The sequence below is a fragment of the Coregonus clupeaformis genome, chromosome 20 (genome assembly GCF_020615455.1).
Source record: "Coregonus clupeaformis isolate EN_2021a chromosome 20, ASM2061545v1, whole genome shotgun sequence".
Classification (NCBI taxonomy): Eukaryota; Metazoa; Chordata; class Actinopteri; order Salmoniformes; family Salmonidae; genus Coregonus; species Coregonus clupeaformis.
The window spans coordinates 7997690-8008960 of record NC_059211.1 but is presented as its reverse complement, the minus strand read 5'-3'; positions in this window follow the sequence as shown (position 1 = coordinate 8008960).

The window sequence follows — 11271 nt, the reverse complement described above, 5'->3', positions numbered from 1 at the left end:
ATGTAACAAAAAACGATCATATTGTGAGAAAGTGATTAACAGAGCAATGTCTTTCTAGCCTGGTCCCAGATCTGTTTGTGCTATCATGTCAACTGCTGGTCACTCATTGTCATGACAAGGAGTTGACGGTAGCACAAACAGATCTGGGACCAGGCTAACCTCTTTCCACATGCTCTCATCCTTCACTGGTTCTGTGTGTGATGTAGCGCTAGTCACTCACTGAGAGGTTCACAGAGAAGGATGATTGTGGTCAATTGCACTTGCCTGGCCAGGATTCTTTAATTGGACAAGCAAGCTGCAGTCTCATCTGAAGGAGACAGAGAAACATTCCAACTTGCTCTCACAAAAATAATGTCATTTGGGAGTAGTCAGCCTTTTATTGCCCCAGAGAGGCAGACTGTGACCATTGTCTCTGTTTTACCTGGGAGGATTCATTCATCCCTTGGCCCTCTCTCTCTTTTGGCCTCTCAGTAGTAGCCTACTGTAACATAATTCCCACTGTAAGAATGGCTGAGTTATTACCAAAGAGTCTCCCATAACCCCTTGTAGAATTCATCCAATCTAAGCACCCTGAGAATTTGCATGATATTGCCATGTTGGGACTATTACTTCAGAGGTGTGGTTTGCTTTCTGAGTTCATTCACTTTTCACAGATTGATACGAAGGTTGTAAGTAATATGTTCAGGCCTATTCCTCATAAAACCAGCATGTGTTCTATAAATACACACAACTTCCTCCTCTGACCTCCCAATTGAAAGAACCATAGTTATGTGACAGTCTTTGTTTTTCCATAAAGGTGCTGAGGAACATGGCAACATAGCAATATTCTCTAAGTAGATCAACTCAGGCCAGAGTACCTGGAATTTCACCTCACCTTATCTATTTGTTATCAAATAGCCAATCATAAAGAAGGTGAACTGTACAATAATTTTTTTTGTTAATCAGCTGACCACGCACATATCCGTCCCAATGTAGTTGGTTTCTAAGACAACCCTTGTTGTGTAGGGGTAGTTTGAACAACCAACTGAATGAGTCAGCCAGCCAAGGAGTCATGGACAGAAAGCTGACCCATTTTTATTTTTATTTTTACAGAGGGAACAACTCAGCAATAGTACTGCTGGCAAGGCAACCCTAATGGGTCACTCACCAATGTGTCATAGCACCGTGTATGTATAGTCCTATTGTATTGTCAAAGGCAGAAATATGCTTCTGCAGCTGCCATTACCATTACAGATTCTGGGCTCGGGAAGCTTATTCACTCTCTCTGTCATTCACTGGTGTACACTAATAACCTCAAATCAAATGTTGTTGGTCGCGTACACATATTTTGCAGATGTTATCGCGAGTGTAGCGAAATGCTTATGTTCTTAGCTCCAACAGTGTAGTAATACCTAACAATACAAAACAATACACGCAAATCCCAAAAACAAAAAGGAATTATGAAATATATAAATATTAAAACGAGTAATGTCAGAGTCCGGAATATAAATATATACAGTATGTACAGTGAGGGAAAAAAGTATTTGATCCCCTGCTGATTTTGTACGTTTGCCCACTGACAAAGAAATGATCAGTCTATAATTTTAATGGTAGGTTTATTTGAACAGTGAGAGGCAGAATAAAAACAAAAAAACCCAGAAAAACGCATGTCAAAAATGTTATAAATTGATTTGCATTTTAATGAGGGAAATAAGTATTTGACCCCCTCTCAATCAGAAAGATTTCTGGCTCCCAGGTGTCTTTTATAAAGGTAACGAGCTGAGATTAGGCGTACACTCTTAAAGGGAGTACTCCTAATCTCAGCTTGTTACCTGTATAAAAGACACCTGTCCACAGAAGCAATCAATCAATCAGATTCCAAACTCTCCACCATGGCCAAGACCAAAGAGCTCTCCAAGGATGTCAGGGACAAGATTGTAGACCTACACAAGGCTGGAATGGGCTACAAGACCATCGCCAAGCAGCTTGGTGAGAAGGTGACAACAGTTGGTGCGATTATTCGCAAATGGAAGAAACACAAAATAACTGTCAATCTCCCTCGGCCTGGGGCTCTATGCAAGATCTCACCTCGTGGAGTTGCAATGATCATGAGAACGGTGAGGGATCAGCCCAAAACTACACGGGAGGATCTTGTCAATGATCTCAAGGCAGCTGGGACCATAGTCACCAAGAAAACAATTGGTAACGCACTACGCCGTGAAGGACTGAAATCCTGCAGTGCCCGCAAGGTCCCCCTGCTCAAGAAAGCACATATACAGGGCTGTCTGAAGTTTGCCAATGAACATCTGAATGATTCAGAGGAGAACTGAGTGAAAGTGTTGTGGTCAGATGAGACCAAAATGGAGCTCTTTGGCATCAACTCAACTCGCCGTGTTTGGAGGAGGAGGAATGCTGCCTATGACCCCAAGAACACCATCTCCACCGTCAAACATGGAGGTGGAAACAGTATGCTTTGGGGGTGTTTTTCTGCTAAGGGGACAGGACAACTTCACCGCATCAAAGGAACGATGGACGGGGCCATGTACTGTCAAATCTTGTGTGAGAACCTCCTTCCCTCAGCCAGGGCATTGAAAATGGGTCGTGGATGGGTATTCCAGCATGACAATGACCCAAAACACACGGCCAAGGCAACAAAGGAGTGGCTCAAGAAGAAGCACATTAAGGTCCTGGAGTGGCCTAGCCAGTCTCCAGAACTTAATCCAATAGAAAATCTGTGGAGGTAGCTGAAGGTTCAAGTTGCCAAACGTCAGCCTCGAAACCTTAATGACTTGGAGAAGATCTGCAAAGAGGAATGGGACAAAATCCCTCCTGAGATGTGTGCAAACCTGGTGGCCAACTACAAGAAACGTCTGACCTCTGTGATTGCCAACAAGGGTTTTGCCACCAAGTACTCAGTCATGTTTTTCAGTCATGTTTTGCAGAGGGGTCAAATACTTATTTCCCTTATTAAAATGCAAATCAATTTATAACATTTTTGACATGCGTTTTTCTGGATTTTTTTGTTGTTATTCTGTCTCTCACTGTTCAAATAAACCTACCATTAAAATTATAGACTGATCATTTCTTTGTCAGTGGGCAAACGTACAAAATCAGCAGGGGATCAAATACTTTTTTCCCTCACTGTATATGATATATGGTGGTCCTCTGTAGCTCAGCTGGTAGAGCACGGCGCTTGTAACGCCAAGGTAGTGGGTTCGATCCCCGGGACCACCCATACACAAAAAAATGTATGCACGCATGACTGTAAGTCGCTTTGGATAAAAGCGTCTGCTAAATGGCATATTATTATTATTATTTATGATGGTGTGTATAGACATTATGGAGAGTATGTGAGTAGAAAAGTTGTGTACAGCAGTAGTTATATAGGATGAGCCTTGACTAGAATACAGTGTACTGGCAGGTAGCTTAGTGGTTAAGAGCGTTGTGCCAGTAACTGAAAGGTCGCTGGTTCTAATCCCCGAGCCGACTAGGTGAAAAATCTGTCGATGTGCCCTTGAGCAAGGCACTTAACCCTAATTGCTCCTGTAAGTCGCTCTGGATAAGAGCGTCTGCTAAATGACTAAAAAATACAAATGAAGTGGGTAAAACGGTATGTAAACATTATTAAAGTGCCCAATGACTATGTGCATGGGGCAGCAGTCTCTAAGGTACCGGGTGGTAGCTGGCTAGTAACAGGGACTAAAGTAGTCTCCTGAGTGGCGCAGTGGTCTAAGGCACTGCATCGCAGTGCTAACTGTGCCACTAGAGATCCTGGTTCGAATCCAGGCTCTGTCGCAGCCGGCCGCGACCGGGAGACTCATGGGCGGCGCACAATTGGCCCAGCGTCGTCCAGGGTAGGGGAGGGAATGGCCGGCAGGGATGTAGCTCACTTGATAGAGCATGGCGTTTGCAACGCCAGGGTTGTGGGTTAGTTTCCCACGGGGGGCCAGTATAAAAAAAATGTATTCACTAACTGTAAGTCGCTCTGGATAAGAGCGTCTGCTAAATGACTAAAATGTAAAAAAATGTAAATGTAAAGTTCAGGGCATGGTACTGGGTGGAGGCTGGCTAGTGGTGACTATTTAATGGCCTGGAGATAGAAGCTGTTTTTCAGTCTCTTGGTCCCAGCCTTGATGCACCTGTACAGTCTCCACCTTCTAGATGGTAGCGTGGTGAACAGGCCGTGGCTCGTTCACCCCGTGAGCATCAATCCACTACTTTGTCATGTATGGTTGGACCCACCCTGACTCTACACCACAAATCTCCTCTCTGCCAAGACAGGACCAAATATAGAGGCTGGTATGTGGGAATAGACTAGAGGAACAACAGTGGTTGGATCCCTAAAGATGACCCAGAAATTGCTAGAAATCTTAACCGTTCCAAGACCCCCTGCTATCATTGCACAATGCAGGGTCTGTCAAATCTTTGGCTAATTTGGGGAATCCCTATAATCTGGGAGGTCTTGTATTTCCCATGTGTGCTAATACAGGGGAAGACCCAGCTAGTACATAACGTTCTGAGTACCATATGTTTCTTAGAGCTTGGTGAGTGTGGTTGTACAATGGTTATTTTGCATACAACCTTCCCACAACTATTTGGAAATGGTGCAGGATAGTTGCTTGGCTTTGGAACATTCTCTGCACATTTAAGGAACTTGACCAAAAAAATGTTATTTTCCTGGTATTTAATTACTTTAACAGAACGTTTCCTAAAGGTTCAAACATGGTTACATTTAATTTCAATTTTGGTCATGTTCTAGAAACGTTCTCCAACTGGTTTGACTTTGGGAATGTTCTCAAATAGTTCAGAGTGTCACAAGTGTAGAGAGGAGTAGGCAGGAGGCAGTCGCAGGTTTAGAACTACTGAATTTATTAAAGCACCATAGCTTAAAGCGGGACGAAACCCACTGTGCAAAATATAAAGTACTCAGGAAATAGTAGGTGAGATTCCTCTCAGGAAAACAAGCGACATATACAATGACCGACAAAGACAAATGACAGAGGGAGTGTATATACAGTGATAGAGTGGGGATTGGAACCAGGTGTGTGTAATGATGATGAGACAAGTCCGGGGTTGATGGGTGAAGGTTCGGCAGTAGCTAGAAGGCTGGCGACGCCGAACGCCTGAGCTGGACAGGAGGGGGAACCAAAGCGAAGGCTGGTGTGACATAGAGAACATTAAGAAACAACATTATTCTGTGGGAATTTTAGTACTTCAGCATAATGTTTCCTACAGGTTTCCTCATGGTTCTTTTAAATTTATGTTCTCAAATTGTGCCGAGAACGTTAAAGGCCATGTTGCAAGTTAAATTTGCCAATATAAATAGAATAAACACCCCTTGTAGAAGGCTATACACCCCCAAATTATTATTATTATTTTTTCATGGGCTGCTAAAGATTTCTTTTTGTGAAGAACGTGCGCTAGTAACGCCCCCTCAAGTGCATGACACAGCCTGTGATTTTACCTGTGACGTTCGTTCAAGGGAAGACTCTGGAGCTGACTGGGGACAACATAAAAATTTCTATTTTTTACGTGTACATGATTTTTGTTGGTAAAAGGTATAAACTTGGCATTGCTAGCTGGCTTCTGACTTATTCATGCTACTTTACTAGCAACTGGCAAGCTGTATCAGGCAGCTTTCATGCAAGGGGAAAACGAATAGCTATATTTGATAATCTATTCATTTGATTGATAAAAATGCCATTAGCTAGCTAGATTGAAACTGCTGGAAGAAAGTTAGCTAACGTTACCTAACTCCCACCATCACTCTGAGTTCACCACCTTAGCTAGCTAAGTGGACTTTGCTAGGTTTTAATAAAATAACCATATATATAGTGCCTTCTGAAAGTATTCAGACCCCTTGACTTTTTCCACATTTTGTTATGTTACAGACTTATTCTAAAATGGAATAAAAAATAAAGAAATCCTCAATAATCTGCACACAATACCCCATAATGACAAAGTGAAAACAGGTTTTTATAAATTTTTGCAAATGTATAAAAAATAAAAACAGAAATACCTTATTTACGTAAGTATTCAGATCCTTTGCTATGAGACTCGAAATTGAGCTCAGGTGCATATGTTGGAAATTGTTTAGTGGACTATGAGATAAAACTGAGTTAATCATCAACATATAGTTAACATTCTTTGTGGCTAACTGAATTGGGTCATTTCACTGTGTGTGGGTAAAAGAGGGAATCTGACTTAGGGTCAAATTGCTCGCTTTTACTTAAATCCATGGCTGTCCTACCTTATCAGGGACTGAAACTAGCCTGTGGCCTTTTGTCTCTCTCCTCACACAAAGTGATAAAGAGCGGCGCCAGGGTTGAACAGAGTTTAAACTAAACATGAGTGTTTTTGAAAGATAAGGGATTGATTGAGTGTATTACTATTGATTCTGAACTGAATGAAAGTCGAATGTAGCTGCCACCATAGACAAAGGGAGTGGGCGGAGCAATAAAAGAGCGGGAAACTGAGGAGGGAGGGATTTAAAGCTAGGGTGTGTGGAGGGCACTATATAAGATGGAGGGAGAGAAGAAGAGGGGGCGCTACTCTGCAGACAGGCCTTGACTTTGTTGAAATTGTAATAAAGTCATTCTTAGTTCTACAAAAACTCTGGAAGTATTTTGATGTGTAATATAGTGATTATTTTCCACATCCTTGAGATGCTTCTGCAACTTCATTGGAATCCACATGTGGTAAATTCAAATGATTGGACATGATTTGGAAAGGAAACACACCGGTCTATATAAGGTCCCACAGTTGACAGTGCATGTCAGAGCAAAAACCAAATGATGAGGTCGAAGGAATTGTCCGTAGAGCACCGAGACAGGATTGTGTAGAGGCACAGATCTGGGGAAGGGTACCGAAAAAATTCTGCGGCATTGAAGGTCCCCAAGAACACAGTGGCCTCCGTCATTCTTAAATGGAAGAAGTTTGGAACCACCAAGACTCTTCCTAGAGCTGGCCACCCGGCCAAACTGAGCAATCGGGGGAGAAGGGCCTTGGTCACGGAGGTGACCAAGAACCCGATGGTCACTCTGACAGAGCTCCAGAGTTCCTCTGTGGAGATGGGAGAACCTTCCAGAAGGACAACCATCTCTGCAGAACTCCACCAATCAGGCCTTTATGGTAGAGAGGCCAGACGGAAGCCACTCCTCAGTAAAAGGCACATGACAGTCCGCTTGGAGTTTGCCAAAAGGCACCTAAAGACTCTCAGACCATGAGAAACAAGATTATCTGGTCTGATGAAACCAAGATTGAACTCTTTGGCCTGAATGCCAAACGTCACGTCTGGAGGAAACCTGGCACCATCCCTACAGTGAAGCATGCTGGTGGCAGAATCATGCTGTGGGGATGTTTTTCAGCGGCAGGGGCTGGGAGACTAGTCAGGATCGAGGCAAAGATGAACGCCGCAAAGTACAGAGAGATCCTTGATGATAACCTGCTCCAGAGCTCTCAGGACCTCAGACTGGGGCGAATGTTCACCTTCCAACAGGACAACGACCCTAAGCATACAGCCAAGACAACACAGGAGTGGATTCGAGACAAGTCTCTGAATGTCCTTGAGTGGCCCAGCCAGAGCCCGGACTTAAACCTGATCGAACATCTCTGGAGAGACCTGAAAATAGCTGTGCAGCAACGCTCCCCATCCAACCTGACAGAGCTTGAGAGGATCTGCAGAGAAGAATGGGAGAAACTCCCCAAATACAGGTGTGCCAAGCTTGTAGTGTCATACCCAAGAAGACTCGAGGCTGTAGTCGCTGCCAACGGTGCTTCAACAAAGTACTGAGTAAAGGGTCTGAATACTTATGCCCTCCGTAAGGCAATCAAACAGGCAAAACGTCAGTACAGTCGCAATTCAAAGTCTCAGACACGAGATGTATGTGGCAGGTACTCCAGATAATCACGCAATACAATGGGAAAACCAACCACGTCGCGGACACCGACATCTTGCTCCCGGACAAGCTAAACACCTTCTTCACCCTCTTTGAGGATATCACAGTGCCACCGACGCGGACCGCTCCCGAGGACAGTGGGCTCTCGTTCTCCATGGCCGATGTGAGTAAGACATTTAAGCGTGTTAACCCTCGCAAGGCTGCCGGCCCAGATGGCATCCCTAGCCGCGTCCTCAGAGCATGCGCAGACCAGCTGGCTGGAGTGTTTACGGACATATTTAATCTCTCCCTATCCCATTCTGCTGTCCCCACTTGCTCCAAGATGTCCACCATTGTTCCTGTACCCAAGAAAGCAAAGATAACTGAACTAAATGACTATAGCCCCGTAGCACTCAGTTTTGTCATCATGAAGTGCTTTGAGAGGCTAGTGAAGGATCATATCACCTCCACCTTACCTGACACCCTAGACCCACTTCAATTTGCTTACCACCCCAATAGATCCACAGACGATGCAATCGCCATCGCACTGCACCCTGCCCTGTCCCATCTGGACAAGAGGAATACCTATGTAAGAATGCTGTTCATTGACTACAGCTCAGCTTTCAACACAATAGTACCCACCAAGCTCATCATTAAGCTCTGGGCCCTTGGTCTGAACCCCGCCCTGTGCAACTGGGTCCTGGACTTCCCGACGGGTCGCCCCCAGGTGGTGAAGGTAGGAAACAACACCTCCACTACACTGATCCTCAACACAGGGGCCCCACAAGGGTGCGTGCTCAGCCCCCTCATGTACTCCCTGTTCACCCATGACTACATGGCCACGCATGCCTCCAACTCAATCATCAAGTTTGCAGATGACACAACAATAGTAGGCCTGATTACCAACAATGATGAGACAGCCTACAGGGAGGAGGTGAGGGCCCTGGCAGAGTGGTGCCAGGAAAATAACCTATCCCTCAACAAAATGAAGGAGCTGATTGTGGACTTCAGGAGACAGCAGTGGGAGCACGCCCCATCCACATCGACAGGACAGCAGTGGAGAAAGTGAAGTTCCTCGGCGTACACATCACTGACAATCTGAAATGGTCCACCCACACAGACAGTGTGGTGAAGAAGGCGCAACAGCGCCTCTTCAACCTCAGGAGGCTGAAGAAATTCGGCTTGGCCCCTATGACCTTCACAAACTCTTACAGATGCACCATTGAGAGCATCCTGTCAGGCTGTATCACCGCCTGGTATGGCAACTGCACCGCCCGCAACCACAGGGCTCTCCAGGCGGTGGTGCGGTCTGCCCAACGCATCACTGGGGGCACACTGCCTGCCCTCCAGGACACCTACAGCACCCGATGTCACAGGAAGGCCAAAAAGATAATCAAGGACATCAACCACCCGAGACACGGCCTGTTCACCCCGCTATCATCCAGAATGCGAGGTCAGTACAGGTGCATCGAAGCTCGGGCCGGGAGACTGAAAAACAGCTTCTATCTCAAGGCCATCAGACTGTTAAATAGCCATCACTAGCCGGCCTCCACCAAGTAACCTTCCCTGAACCTGTCACTGTTACTAGCCTGCTACCACCCGGTTACTCAACCCTGCACCTTAGAGGGTGCTGCCCTTTGTACATAGACATGGAATCACTGGTCACTTTAATAATGTTTATATACTTTTTTCCTCATTTCATATGTACATACTGTGTTCTACTGTATTCTAGTCAATGCCTCTCCGACATTGCTCGTCCTAATATTTATATATTTCTTAATTCCATTATTTTACTTTGAGAAATGTGTGTATTGTTGTGAATTGTTAAATACTACTGCACTGTTGGAGCTAGGAACACAAGCATTTCGCTACACCCACAATAACATCTGCTAAGTATGTGTATGTGACAAATAACATTTGATTTGATTTGTGAACACTTTTTGTCAAACTACTTCCCTGCCTGTTTATTGATAAACTGGTGACTGAAAAGGTTGGCAAGAAAAATGCTCCTCTTGATTTCACTGCAAATAGGCTGTGTTGTTTTGGTATAATTTGGCTGAATATGCTTTTGCACATTTACATTAGTGTTTCATTAGTTAACTAAGTTACTGACTGACTATGCTAATTCTTATTCATGTTTTTGGTGTTGTTTCAATTCAGATGAAGAGGGAGTTAGATCATAACAAAAGCAGCGTGCAGACAGACCAGGGCCCATATTAACAAAGTTTATTAGAGTAGTACTGATTTAGGATCAGTTTTGCCTTTTATATCACAATGAATGATTACATTGACAAGGGAGCTGGTCCTGTATCACTATTCCTACTCTGAAGACGCTTTGTAAATACGGGCCCCAGGAAGAATGCTGTTATCCAAAACCTTACACAGAAGTCTTTCACCACAGGACCCTAGAGGTATTACAGTCAATGCTTATGAACTGAATTATTTGTATAATATTTCCATATATAAATGACACTGACAAAAGGGTTGAATTGTTGGTGATTATAGGGCTGTTACGGTGACCGTTTTACCGCCACACCGGCAGTCAGGAGTCATGACCGCAGTCAAATTCCATGTGACCATGTCATGGTAACTAGACTTCTCCAAAACTGCGCTCTGATGCCTCTGATGGTCATTAGTAGATTACCAAACTTACTAATGGGCAGTATTATTTAATAATAATAAAATAATATGCCATTTAGCAGACGCTTTTATCCAAAGCGACTTACAGTCATGCGTGCATACATTTTTTTTTTTTGTGTATGGGTGGTCCCGGGGATCGAACCCACTACCTTGGCGTTACAAGCGCCGTGCTCTACCAGCTGAGCTACAGAGGACCACCCGTAGTATATGTAAAGACCAGTGCTTAATTTGTAAATCGGGAGGTGCCGGAACAAAAAGTGTGCTCAACAGGGGGGTGATCTGGGGAGCTCTGAGGTACAGAAATGCATGAGAAAAAAAATTACCTTTATAATAAAGCATTGCATGCATATCATCGCATTTGCGTAGTGGCATAGAGCAATAGAGTTGAGGCACTTACAGAAGTTGCACACATGGGGAACATTTCTAGTAGCCTAGGATCCCAGAAAAATGTTTTTCATGCATTTTACATGACTGGAGACTGTGTTGTGGAAATTCTACACATGGGACACTCAAAGTCAATCTTAAATGAATCATTGTTTATTAACAGTTAACTGGAGAGGTTCCAACAAACTCCCAATAGTGAACATCTGTCAGGAGCTCATCCGGGGCAGTCCCGTTAGTTCTCTTATATTCTGCAGACAAGTTATATTTGCATGATTTAGCTTATTCATCATTCATAATTAATTCATCATTAACATTTGCTTCATTCATGTGACCGACCAATACTGGTTCATGCATGTGACAGACCAATACCTCACGAGGCTTGTTCTCTCTA